Consider the following 14,663-nt stretch of genomic DNA (forward strand, 5'->3'; position numbering starts at 1 on the left):
ATTTTACTTTAGATATAACGCACTTTTTAAGCTATGTCACCACCTCAGTTTCTATTATCTTCTGAAATTCAGTTAGAGTTATTTCAAGTATATCTTTTTTTTGCCATATACAGTAAATAAGATATTTGGAACATGTCTTTAGTTTAGTAGTCTGTATTTAGTATTGTATTTAGCATGGAGCGTGACTAGCTCACTGAATTAGCTGCTGGCTTCCCACCCGGAAGACTGAGTTTCGAATCCCGGTCGGTATTAGATCTTCATCTCCAAATTGACGTGGAGTCAGGGAGGGCATCCGGTCATACATACCCGGACAAAACCAAAATAAGCCTAGGTGGTTCCAGCGACTCCATAAATAATTGAGATGTGTATGTTCTGTCCTCAGGCGGAAGGCTGGTTAGATCCTCAACAGCTCCACCATCAACTGTAATAGATGGCCTTGTCATCACTGAAGAAGCGTACTAGGGAAATGCGGAGTGAGGTAGTTTCCCGTTGTTTTCCTCGCCGAACCAGAAGTTGCTATTACATATCAGTCTGCCATGCTCTCTGAAATGAATGCAACAACCGACCGTATGAGAAACAGGGACTGGCTGCATAAGAAATGGCATGACTAGCATCGCTCATACCTCAGTTACTTTCATATTGTCAGTCAAAGATACGACAGAGACGGATCAATGAAAGTAACAAAATTGCTGTAGCCCATACTAGAAGACTTAGTGCACTCTAAACACTAGGCCCTGCCAGCAAAGGCCAATAATTGAGATAAACTGAAGAAAAGTTTAAAGTATTTTGTTTAGAGTACTTAGTAAACGTCATTTCATTGGAAACAGTCTCTGTTATGAAAAATAAAAATGAAAATCCACAGCCTGTTTCCAGCCATTCGACCGGGTCAGGAATGGAATGAAAGGAGCTCCATCTAGCTGCGACGATAGGAATTGTGCCGGCTGCCGATGCCTGTCGCACTCCTCTGGGGCAATGATTAATGAATGATAAATGAAATGAAATGATATTGGAGAGTGTTGCTGGAATGAATAATGACAGGGAAAACCGGAGTACCCGGACTAAAACCTGTCCCGGCTTCGCTTTGCCCAGCACAAACCTCACAAGGAAAGACCGGGATTTGAACCACGGAACCCAGCGGTGAGAGGCCGGCGCGCTGCCGCCTGAGACACGGAGGCTTAGTCTCTGTTGTTTACTACCTAAACAGGTAAAGTAAGTAAACTCGTGCCCTTATCCCAAGGTGGTGCAGCTCTTTTCAAGACCGGGCGAGTTGGTCGTGCGGTTAGGAGCGTGCAGCTGTGAGCTCGCATCCCTGAAAATGGTTTCTCCGTGATTTCCCATTTTCACACCAGGCAAATGCTGGGGCTGTACCTTAATTAAGGCCAGGGCCGCTTCCTTCCCATTCCTAGGCCTTTCCTCTCCCATCGTCGCCATAAGACCTATCTGTGTCGGTGCGACTTAAAGCAAATAGCTGTTTTCAGGGACACCCTCCAATGGAAGTGAGCTGCATGTACCATTTCATCGACGTACCAGCCCTCCTGTCATTCTTCAATTTCTTACAGTACCGGGAATCGAAGCTTAGCCTCCGAGGGCAGCAGCTAATAACACGGAGGCGGACAGTAAATAGGTGCCAAGTATCGTGATCCATCTTATTTCGTGATCTGTTGTTTAAAGTTTGCGACGGAGTTAGGTAGGTATATATGCTTCCAAAATGCGTTCATAGATGGCATTCAGTGCCTCGCTCACTGCTAACGTTTGAAGGCCGTAGGATCGCCTGTTAGCCAGTTGTAAGGAGAGATGTTGGGAAGAGTAAAAGTTGTTGTAGTCTTCATAAACAAATTACATACAGGTCCTATTCCGAATTTGGCCAACTATGGAGGCCTTCCATCTCTTCTCTTCCCAGAACCTTTTCATTCTTTCGCTTCTCATCTTTCTTTCCTCTTCGGAAATGATCCGTTTGAGTCTCACTTTTAGTGGTTTCCAATGTTAACCTTAAAAATCCCCCAATTCTTCCTCTTTTAAACCCCGTGATCACTTTTGCCCCAAAATCGTTTTAAAAGCCCCAAATGGCGGATCTAAAAGGTAGCGGCACGGCGTATATAGAGCTAGCATACGCTCCTTTCTCCCGCGTTGTTAGACAACGTTGACTTCAAAGTTATTTCGGACTACCACTTCAATAATGCCGCGGGAATATATCGTCGTTATCGAAACCTCCTATGTGTTAATTTTTTTTGGAGATATACTGACCCGTAGCACATACATTATGAAGGGCGAGAATGCCTTGACAGCTGTCACACAATATTGCAGCTAAAATATTTCACATAGGAGGTTTCTTCCCGGCAACGACGATATTTACCTTGTAGTAGCTCTAGGCTGAGCATAAGGGGAGAGAGAAGTCTGAAGGAGTAACTTGTCCAGAGCAGTTTTGATGCAAGTCTGTTTCTTAAAACTTTCAATTGTATTTTTCTATGTTAAAATATTATCAGCTCATTGCCGTGTATAAAATGCTCCTTGCGGTAGAGTTGTTATCAGATTCACCTCAAATGTTCTGATAAAGTTTCAATTATGTGCAGGAATTAAAGGTAGTTCTGCAATTTATTCTCAGTTGAATATTCTTCATTTTCTTCTTCCGCCGCTTTTCCCACATCTGTGGGGTCTCGGGTGTGAACTCTGCCGCACATGTGGATTTGACCCTGTTTTACGGCTGAATGCCCTTTCTAACGCAAACTCGATATGGAGGGGCATAATTACAGTACTATTGTGTGTTTCTATGGTGGCTGGTAGTATGTTGTCTGAATATGAAGAGGAAAGTGTTGGGACAAACACAAACATTCAGTCCCCGGAGCAGATGAATTAATTACACGCGATGAAAATCCCAGACCTGGCCGGGAATCGAACCCGGGACTCTCTGAACCAAAGGCCTCAACGCTGACCATTCAGCAAAGGAGTCGGACATCAGTTGAATATTACCTTCATATTTTTGTTCCTAAAGTAGCAACAGACTAGAGTGTCTGTATGAATAATTGAATACTGAATAATTTGAAAAATTTAATCTGTAATAGCTGACTACAAAACCCAGAGTTATTATTGAATATATATTAGTATTTTTAACAAGTCTGTCAAATTATAACCCAAAAATAATTACATGTATAAATAGCCATCGAGCACAATTGATTATACTTAAATATGACAGCACGCTTATTTTCTACACTATAGTTGAATATTAGTTACAGAACTCTCGCAAGATTCTGTAGGTACTGAGGTCAACAAGTTTCTTATGTTTTACAGGAACGTATTTTCCATGCAACGTATAAAATAGTTTTATTTGTTAATAACTTCCTCTTAATCTGTTTAGCCCCCAGGGTTGGTTCTTCCCTCGGACTCAGAGAGGGATCCCACCTCTACCGCCTCAAGGGCGTTAATAACTTTTCAAAAAATTAACTAATCAACTTCAAATTTTGTGTGATGCTCGATCTTATTAATATATGCTTGAGTTTCAAACTTGGTTATAGTCAGTGATAAATCGTAGATGTTCCACATTTCAGTCATAAGTTAAGAAAAACCGATGGTGTTTAGAAAGATATTTAAAACGATGATAAGAACTTTTGCACTCACGTTCGGTAGAGAAATAAAACTAATGAAATTCATTTTGGACATGCAAAAAGGTAGCTTTGGTCTAACTTTCCAAATGAAATTCGGAGTGGGACTGTGTAAAGTATGAAAATACGAATGAAGTAAACTTATATGCGGAAAGTCAAGCAGGCACAAGCGGTTTAAGACCTGGAAAGAAGGAAGTAACCTGTAAAATGTATAAAGCGATGATAATGATGTAATTCGTTTTGTAATTTGTGTAAGCAGAAATAAGGAGTGAAAGAAATAAATGATCATTGATTCAGTTCTGTATTTTTTCCCGAAAATTGTACCATGAAAGTCGATGTATTTCAATTATCCAGCTTTCTATCTCATATGTAATGAGTGCGAAAGGAAGTAAAACATAAGAAACTTGTTGATCTCAGTACCTACAGAATCTTGCGAGAGTTCTGTAACTAATATTCAACTATAGTTTAGAAAATAAGCGTGCTGTCATATTTAAGTATAATCAATTGTGCTCGATGGCTATTTATACATGTAATTATTCTTCTAAGAAGGCACCAAATAAAGAAGTACGCAAAGTTCGGAGATAATATTAATAATAATAATAATAATAATAATAATAATAATAATAATAATAATAATCTAATCGAATTCCTATTTTCCTGGTAGAACAAAAAGCATAGAGGAAAAATCTCCATTCGGTACATTCGGCAGTAGGATCCTCTACTTCATCCCATATTTTCCCAAATCTAATCAGTTCTTCTCTAACTGTTCACCTCCAAGGGTTCCTAAGTCTTCCACACTTCCTCCTTCCTTTTTGGATTCCATTCTAAGACCACCGAGCTGGATTGCTTACACGGTATAGCGCTGGCATTCAGACCCCCAACTTGGTAGGTTCGATCCTGGCTCAGTCCCGTGGTATTTGAAGTTGCTCAAATATGTCAGCCTCGTGTCGGTAGATTTACTGGTACGTTAAATAACTCCTGCGGGACTAATTTCCGGTATCTCGGAGACTCCGAAAACCGTAAAAGCAGTTAGTGGGTCGTAAAGCCAACAGGAACGTTGAATATATCCACTACTGCTGATTTTTGTTTATTTTTTACGTTAAACATCGAACGTATCATGAGAGATCCCTTTACGCCGGTACCGTAGGCCCACTTGAACTGCTAAATGTACATTTTTTTCTGTCCTTCAACTACCTCTGTTGGTTTCCAGTCCACTATCTAGGTCTAGGGAATCAGAAGCCAATATTCCACCACTAAACCAAAGAACGAGTATTATGGTGATAATTCACGCCCGAATTTAAACAATGTAATAAATTCGTTGATGTGTTCTCAGAAGCTACGATTTATAATAAACCGGCCTTCGCTCTTTCTTTTCAATTGGAAGGATTCGGGATAGTTACTTGTTGATAGGAGCATTGCACATTTCAGTATGGTAGAACCGGACAGTCCACGTGTGTAGTGTGGGGGGTTAGTGTGATTAACTGCCACTCCCGGTTGCCCGGGTTCGATTCCCGGCTCTGCCACGATTTTTTAAAAGTGGTACGAGGACTGGAACAGGGTCTGCTCAGCCTGGGAAGGTCAGCTGAATAGAGGAAGTTTCGATCCCAACCTCATTCATTCTCGAAGTGGTTTTCCGTGGTTTCCCACTTCTCCTGGACACTGCCCTTGAGGTGGAAAAGGTGGGGATCCATCGTTGAGTCCGGTGGATAAACCAACCCTGGAGGGTAAACGGATTAAGAAAGATAATAATAATAATAATAATAATAATTTTATTATATAATTATAATTATAATATATTATTATTATTATTATTATTATTATTATTATTATTATTATTATTATTATTATTATTATTATTATTATTATTATTATTATTATTATTATTATTATTATTATGTGCGTATGGACCCAATGGATCACGCAAAGCTCTAACGATTCTGTTTTCTGAGTTGCCAAACAGCTCTCATCCTTTCTCCGTGGATCCTTTTTCGTTCTTCTGTCCACTTTGCTCCAGTCTTCTTTTTCACTTCGTTCTCTGGCTGCACTTTCCATCCATTAATTTTTTTCCTATAAAGGTTTCTGTCCGCGGTGTCATTTGGGTTTATCTGGGCTTTTTCCAGATCCTTCTTCACTTCCAGTACCCATGGAATATTTTTTAGATGTTCTATGTAGGTGAGAATCTTGTGTGTCAGTCTACTTGCCGGCAATCTGTGGACGTGCCCATAGAATTTCAGGCGTCTTTTACGGATGTCTGCTGCAATGTTGGAATGCTCTTCTGTCTCTTTGCGTGACCTCAGTCTATATCCATCTTCTGTTTTTCGGGGGCCGAGAATTTTCCTCAGGATTCTCCTTTCTTCTTTTAAAATATTTTCTAGGTCACCTTTCCCGTTTAGTGTAAGGGTCTCACTGGCATATAAGACTTCCGGCTTTATTACTGCATTAAATATTATTATTATTATTATTATTATTATTATTATTATTATTATTATTATTATTATTATTATTATTAACTAACTCCCGTGGCTCACACGGCAGCGCGTCGGCCTCTTATCGCTGGATACCGTGGTTCAAATCCCGGTCATTCCATGTGAGATTTGTGCTGGAAAAAGCGGAGGCGGGACAGGTTTTTCTCCGGGTACTCCGGTTTTCCCTGTCATCTCTCATTCCAGCAACACTCACCATTCTCATTTCATAGCATCTATCAGTCATCAATATACATCACTTTGGGAGTGGCGACCCCATCGTAATAATAGCCTATATATGATTCATTCATTACATCCCTGACCCGGTCAATGACTGGAAAACAGGTTGCAGGTTTTCATATTATTATTATTATTATTATTATTATTATTATTATTATTATTATTATTATTATTATTATATTTACGAGGTCTAGAATGCCTTTAGTTTTCTTACAATACATGACTCTTAGCATTCTTTTAAGAATACATTCATTTTCCTTCCGAGTTATCGGAAGTCTTTATCTGTTATCTCTCATGTGGTTGGAGTCTGTACGCCCTGCATGTCATAAGAAGCTTCTAAGAGGAGATCAACAGAAGAATTTGTCTCACTTTCTCATCTTCTAAACCCAAAACCGTATCCATGATTCTTTGCTTTTCCGTGTAGCAGAAAAAACGTACGAGTGCTAAGTTATTTTTTCAAACTAGCAGCAAAATCGTGAGACCACACATGTGAATTCAAAGTTTAGACCTGGGCCTTACCAGCTCATAAACCCTCCATGAGCCACGAACTAGCGACTTCTCTGATAATAAGCTCCACCCCAGTCCGTGGGGAACTCTTCTCCCTACCTTGTTATTTTTCAATCAACTTGTGTCTATAACATTCATCAAGGGCTGTGGTGGGAGCCATTCTTTAACTCCTAATTACCATTTTTATTCTCTCATAATTAAAGTGGAAAATACGCCTTGAGGAAAAAAAAAGTAGCATCTTGGATTTACTCCCTCTCTCTCTCTCTCTCTCACTCCCTCACCCACTGTGTCTCTCTCCCCACCCTTCAACACAACCAATTATGACCACGGCAAGCGAGCTGCTGAAGGCCAGTTCAGCTCCTCGTCAATAGATGGCGCAGGGGGCACTTCTCGGCGCTGCGGGCGGCTGTGCGACCCGCTCATGGCCTTCTGTACTTGACTGTTTTATTGTACGCCAAATCGGAAAAATACAACGAATACTCGACTATCTAAACTCAGTAAATCTAGGATGAATTAAAAATAATCTTTCTAAGTTATGGTTTCATGATATATGTGAAATGCAGTTCGTTTTTTGTGGGGAAGTAAAACCATTAGTTTAAACCCTAGGCCAAATGTTACAGGAAAAAATCATCTTAATTTCCTTAAAGGTGGGTACACACTTGCGAGCATCTTGCGAGCCGAGCGGCTCACGAGCCGCTCATGAGCCGCTCATGAAAAAATTAAATGTCCGAGCGGCTCGCGAGCACTGCTTGAGCCATTTGCTCGCCGATTGCTCGCCATTTGGAAGCAGAATCAATCTGTGAATTCCATGCAAAGATGTCTTCTGAGCATGAAACTCTGCTTGCTGTGATGGTAGCAAGTGGCGCAGCTGTGATTATAGCCTATTTAAATAAGCAAAAGAAACCTCGTCGGTATTGGCGCACTGAGCTGTACAAAAAGCGAATTAATGTTGGACATGAAGTTCCAGAGCCGGGAATCGAACCCGGGCCTCCGGGGGTAGCAGCTAATCACACAAATCACTACACCACAGAAGCGGACATAAAGCCAATGGCAAAAAAATAATGTATTAATAATTATTAATGAGAAAATAATAATAGCTCGTAGCACGTTACCTGAGGATTCATTCCCCTAACTTATACACACCACCAGGTTCACTAGACCATGAAGCGAACGGAGAAATAATTGAAGGAACATGGAGACACAATGAAGAGATGACTTCCATGAGACGGCTACGAAATGTTCCTAGGAGATCTTCTGCTTACGTAAACAAAATTAGAGATGAAATAGCTGACTACTGCATGAAAGAAGGAGCTCTGCCATGGAAAAATACGTACGCTTAAACGAGATAAAGAAAAGGAAAAATACTCTCTGTGTTTAGCGTCTGTCTTGGTTTATATCTTTCATTGAGGAACCCCAAAGTTTCATACGCAAACCATCGGCTTTTGTAAATTTCCGTAGCTCCTTTAAAAGAAAAAGATAATTGTACAAAATATTATTGAATACGGTATTGTATAGGTACTGCCTATTGAATTGCAACCTGTGTTCACTTTTGATATTTATTGATTATTATATTATTACTTGTTTACTACAGTTGTTATTTTAAACAGATAATAAATGAATACATCATGTACAAAAAGGAAGTTCAAGCTCCATTTTATTTAAACACGAGAACTTACCTTTTCCAGTAGTGCGACTGCTTTTCTCTTTGCTCCTTTCCCTCCGGAGTGATGCCAACAAAGAAATAATTTTCTTTTTACATTCATTCGCGGGTCGTCCAATTGTTGTGCCAATATCCCGCCATGCATCCTCTTTCACATTCTTTTTAAAGTGATCGCCATTTTTCGGGTCCCATAAAACAGAATGTGTCCGATAAGTGTCTATTAAAGTAAGCACATCTTCATCCGACCAGGCCGCCATGCTCGCGGGATGCTCACTGTAGCCGAACACACTTGCGAGGACGTTCCTTGGCCGTCCACACTGAACGCGAGCATCCCTTTGTGCTCGCCTAGGAAACCGACTCCAGTCGGCTCGCAGCGAGCGGCTCAAAACATGCTCGCTTTACGCTCGTTACCCCGTACACACTTGCGAGCATCGTAGTGTGAGCGGCTCGCGAGCCGCTCGGCTCGCCAGTGTGTACGCGCCTTCATATGTCAGAGAACTACATTGAAGATGTAGAAATTAAATGTTTCTGAGTGGTAAACTACGGATAATATAATGCACGGCACTCCGCCATATTTTAAGAACTTGAAGGAACGTTGAAGACGAATTATTATTATTATTATTATTATTATTATTATTATTATTATTATTATTATTATTATTATTATTATTATTATTATTTCCTTTCTTCGTTATGCCTGACTGACGAGCACGATTGAACTTATGTCGTTGCCCTTTTCTACTCACAAAATATCTTCATCCTCTCGGCTTTCCCCTTGCGATCTTCTGACCAGGTTTTGTTAGTGGTAGTGCTTGGATGGTGTGTAAAGCGGTGATTGTCGACTATTTTTATGAACATAGGTCTGTGTAAAGCAATGTTATCTGTGAATTACTGTTCCTGCCTTCTTGCCCACCTCCCCCGCATGGAGCAACAGCCTTGAAGGGCCACGGCCTACCAGGCGACCGCTGTTCAAGCCGAAGATTACGATGTGCCGTGTGGTCAGCACGACGAATCCTCTCGGCTGTTATTCTTGGCTTTCTAGACCGAGGCCGCCATCTCACCGTCAGATAGCTCCTCAATAATCACGTAGACTGAGTGAACCTCGAACTAGCCCTCAGATCCAGGTAAAAATCCCTAACACGGCCGGGAATTGAACTCGGGGCCTCCGGGTATGAGGAAGGCACGCCACCCCTACACGGTGGGGCCGGCATTATTATTATTATTATTATTATTATTATTATTATTATTATTATTATTATTATTATTATTATTATTATTATTCGTTTACGCCGTCTTCGGGTCACGCTTCAAGTCTTTATTTAGTGTCTCAGGAACATTTCCTCTTCACCGGCGCCTCTCCTATCTCCTGGAAAACCTAAACTACTTTATTTGTTGTATAAATATATCTCAATCCGCTACGTCTTCTTCCTCCAACCCATTCTTGACATACAGTCTTTCCTGACATACAGTAATTTCGGATCTTTTTACCATTGTCTGTTGAACTCAAAATAATTGTTTCGTTATCCGGTTCTTGTCCATCCTAAGTCTCTTCTATTCGGCATCTTGGAGGAATAGTCAACGTTCAAGTCTTCTGTTCAGAAGGCGCCGTGTTAAATTCCCGGATGGATCGAGAATTGAAAGTACATCTGGTTAATTGCTCTGATTGGGGGACTGGGTTTTTTTTCTCCGAAAACGCTCCAAATACACCCGACGAGAATGAAATAGTGAATATATTTCTCTACATAGATTTTGCGTGAGAAAGTGCATCCTACCGTCAAACTGGGCCAAGTCCACTTATGCACTGCTGCTCGCGCCCGTGATCCCTCCAGTGTGTGAGAAAAGTAACGGAATAAGAGAAGGAATAGAAAAAGAATAAGAAGAAAACCTGTACTCTTCTCTTCCTCCTTATCTTCTGTTACAATTCTTTACTAAGTCTAGAATTCTCCTGAACATCTGGAGCCATAAATAATAATAATAATAATAATAATAATAATAATAATAATAATAATAATAATAATAATAATAATAATAATAATTGTACCGGGCAGTACACCTCCACGCCGCTAATTCAAACTTTGCGCCAGTTGAAACTCCCCTACTGGAGGAAGTCTGAACTTTATCTAAGGTGTTAATTTTCAAGTTTCTCAGAAGATGTAACTACTTGGAAATTTTGGAGTTTCTGAACTGGGTCGTTTTCGATGTATTTTTGTTTTACCTGTAGTAAGAAGTGTGAACTTTCTCTTCTAGAGGACACTACTGAAGAACTACAATGGTGCACCCTAGTGCGAAGTGAAAGAACTGTTTTTTTTGGAGAAATTTTTATTTCAAAAGTTTGTTCCTTGTTAAATTTCTTTCTGTTATTGTTTAAGTTGGCTGTATAACCCTTTCCTTCCCCTGGTTTTGAATTTAGCCAATCCCGAATTTCTTTAATTAATTTCTGACCAATCAGGTGTATCTTCTCCAACTTGAATACCTTGCTTAACCCTAGCCAATAAAGTTTTTGTGCGCGGGTGTTCTCATTTCTGAAACGCCTCGAACTTTCCACGAGAGTATATAAACTGCTGATTTTCGGGTCTCTGCGCCACTTCAGTACCAACTTTCAAAGTGTAAAGTACGTAGCAGGGGGCGGGAAGCGCCTCTTTCTTCGGGCAGCAGTTCAACAACAAGGTAATGGCCGTTTAATAACTTCTTTTCTTGCTAGCTCAGCAGTTTAACTCTCGGGGCGGGTCCGAAGCGTTTCCACCATGTAACTTTTCCCTAAAATGTAAAGACTCTTAGCATCTATTCTCCTTTAAAGCTACATATTGGGATAGAGAGTGCTTAACCCTCTCGAGCTCCCACTCATATTGTTTTGAGGTGAACTTATTTTTCACAACCGATTCTTCCTTAACGTAATGTAAATTGTTTCTTTCTAAAGTCACCTCTTTAGTATGGGATTAGCCCTTGCATTAGCGGCCTAGAGCCAGATTAGGTTTTAAACAAAATGTATTAGGAGTGCAGATCGCCTCCTCTCAAATTGGTATTTTAGAGGCCATGTAATTAGCCTTTTCTCACTTAATAGGCCTCAGTAGGTTGGGTATTTTACCCCTGTGTTTATGTCCTTAGAGGTCAACTTGAAGGTGGAGTTTGGTGTGGCCTTTGATAGGCTTAAAGTTTGAGAGCGAGTGGCTCTTTCTTGAAAATTGAGTGTTGTATGCCTCGAGGAGGCTTTTCTGTGTAATTTGGAGCAAGTGCTCCTGGGCATGAATGGGGTTTTCTGCCCCTCTGTTAAAACTTATTTTGGAGTAAAGTTGGGCTAATTGCCCAAGAATTGTGAGTTCGGGGCTCGAAGCCCAAATCCGGTAAATACTGTAATTGTACTTTTGTTGCCTTGCTACTCTGTACCTGCCATGCTTGTTATTTCTTGATTTTGCAAAGAAAATATAACCTTGTTAAATTTTAAATTAACTTTAATTTCGTAGCCTGAGACCTGTTCACCCCCGCACCTTCTTTCACCTCTGCTGTTCCACAGATACCTCGGAACAATAATAATATTAATAATAATAATAATAATAATAATAATAATAATAATAATAGTAATAATATCTGCCTCTGTGACGTAGTGGTTAGTGTTATTAGCTGCCTTCCCTGGAGACGACCCGGGTTCGATTCCTGGCTCTGCCACGAAATTTGAATAGTGATACGAGGCCTGGAACGGGGTTGACTCAGCCTCGGGAGGAAAGTGAATAGAGGAGGAGGAGGAGGAGGGGGGGGGGGTCGGGGTTCGTTTACCACCTCAGCGATCCTCGACGTGGTTTTCCGTGATTTCCATCTTCTCCTTCAGGCTAATGCCGGAATGGTACGTAACTTAAGAACACGGCCGCTTTCTTGTCCATCCATTCCTATCTATCCATCGCTCTACAAGGCCTCTGTTCAACATAGCAGGTAAGATCGCCTGGGCGAGGTATTGGTCCTCCTCCCCAGATGTATCACCCCGACCCAAAGTCTCACGCACCAGGACACTGCCCTTGTGGCGGTGGAGGAGGGATCCCTCACTGAATCCGAGGGAGAAACCTACCCTGGATGCCAAACGAATTGAGAAAGAAAGAAAGAAAGAAAGAAAGAAAGAATAATAATAATAATAATAATAATAATAATAATAATAATAATAATAATAATTGAAAGGAAGTGCACCAAAGCCAATACAGTGAGCTCGCAGTTGCTATCAAACGTATTCTGTTAGAAAGAAGTCAGTTCTCGGAGGTAATTATCTTTACCTCCGTCCCTTACCTGGCTAACTTTGCTGTACGGGAGCTACATTTAAGTGGAGTAAGGATATCTTATTCAAACAGACATAATAATAATTTCGTGTGGCTATTGCTAATCCTGGGCAACCCCTGTAAAGCAGACCTCTGACGAGGGTGGGCGGCATCTGCCGTGTGTGTTATTTTAGTTGAGGATGGTGTTGTGTGTTGTGTCTGAGCTGCAGGGATGTTGGGGACATTACAAATACCCAGAAGGCCTACCTGGGCCAGGGAAATTAACCATTCAAAGTTAAATCTCCGACCAGGTCGGGATTCGAACTCGGGACAGTCTGAAGCGAAGGTGACTTCGCTGACCTTTCAGGCAAGGAGCCGGACATAACAGACATCAAAGTAACGTGAATGATTGCTTGTACCACCAGGGAGAACAATGGCAGGACGGTACTCGAAATGAGTGTGCGGGGGGTGATTATTATTTTAGTGGGAAGTAGAGCTGGGCAACCATACTCAACTAACGCTAATCAGAGAGAAAATTTGAATGAAGATATCGAGAAAAGAAAGGGATGCGCGATGAAGGGCGTAAAATTGAAAAACCTAAAACTGTTGGGGTCGTGAGATAGGGTAGGAAGAATGAAGGTGAGGAGCCTGGCACAAGTGGAAGGAATACCAGACTCAGTTAAGGGATCCGTGGTTGCCAACCCACGCTCCCAAGTTGAGAGTCCCTATCCCCCTTGTAGTCGCCTCTTACGATGGGCAAGGGATGTTGTGGATGTTATTCTACCGCCCTCACCCACAGGATTTGGAATAAGGAGATAAAAGCTAAGTTAGGAATAAACTCGATAGTTGAAGGTGTACGTATGAATGACGTCGGTGGTGGGTTATGTGAGGTGAATGGAGGAGAATAATTTGCCTAGGAGAATAACTGACTCGGCAATACAGGATAAGAGAAATAGAGGAAGGCCAAGGCAACTACGGTTAGGCTCAGATTTTAGCTACTTAAGGATAAGTTGTATGGATTTTTTTTACAATTGGTTTTACGTCGCACCAACACAGATATATCTTATGGCAACGATTGGATAGGAAAGTGGTAGGAATGGGAAGGAAGCGTCCATGGCCTTAATTTAGGTTAAGCCCTACCATTTTCCTGGTGTGAAAATGGGAAACCACCGAAAACCATCTTCGGGACTGCCGACATTGGGGTCGAACCTACTATTTCCCGAATGTAAGCTCACAGCCCCCCCTCCCCCACCTCATCGCACGGGGCGACTGGGATTTAGAAGTGGGAGGCTAAGAAATGAACAGACAAGAGGAGATGCTCTCTGAGCGAATTTCGACAGAGATGACAGTTTAGCATGAGATACTAAGAGGTAATATTTTTTTTTACTTTCAAAACTATATAATAAAACTTTCGCCAAAGGAACAATATTACACATGCATGTGTGTACGTATGTATGTATGTATGTTGGGTATTCAGCCCAAAGGATGGTTTGATCCTGTACAGCTCCACCAACAGCTGTTATAGATAGTCTGGTGTCACTGAAGGGGCATACTAGGGAAATGAGGAGTGAGGTAGTTTCCCGTTGCTTTCCTCACTGAGCCAGAAGTTGCTATTACATATCAGTCTGCCAAGCCCACTGAAATGCATGCATCAACCGACCCTATGAGCGATATTTTCACACCATTCATAACAAGGACTGGCTGCATAAGGAACGGTATTACTAGAATCGCTCATACCTCAGTCACTTTCATATTGTCAAAGCCAAGGAAGAGACTGAGACAGGTCAATGAAAGTAACAAATTTATTCTAGCCCACACCAGAAGACATAGTGCACTGTATACAGTAGGCCTACATCCTGCCAGCAAAGGCATATTACACATGTATTACAATTAAAATAATAGAACAGAGTGATTATACAATTAGAAATCATTTAGTATTTGACTACACACTAAAAAACTA

The sequence above is a fragment of the Anabrus simplex genome, chromosome 1 (genome assembly GCF_040414725.1).
Source record: "Anabrus simplex isolate iqAnaSimp1 chromosome 1, ASM4041472v1, whole genome shotgun sequence".
Lineage (NCBI taxonomy): Eukaryota > Metazoa > Arthropoda > Insecta > Orthoptera > Tettigoniidae > Anabrus > Anabrus simplex.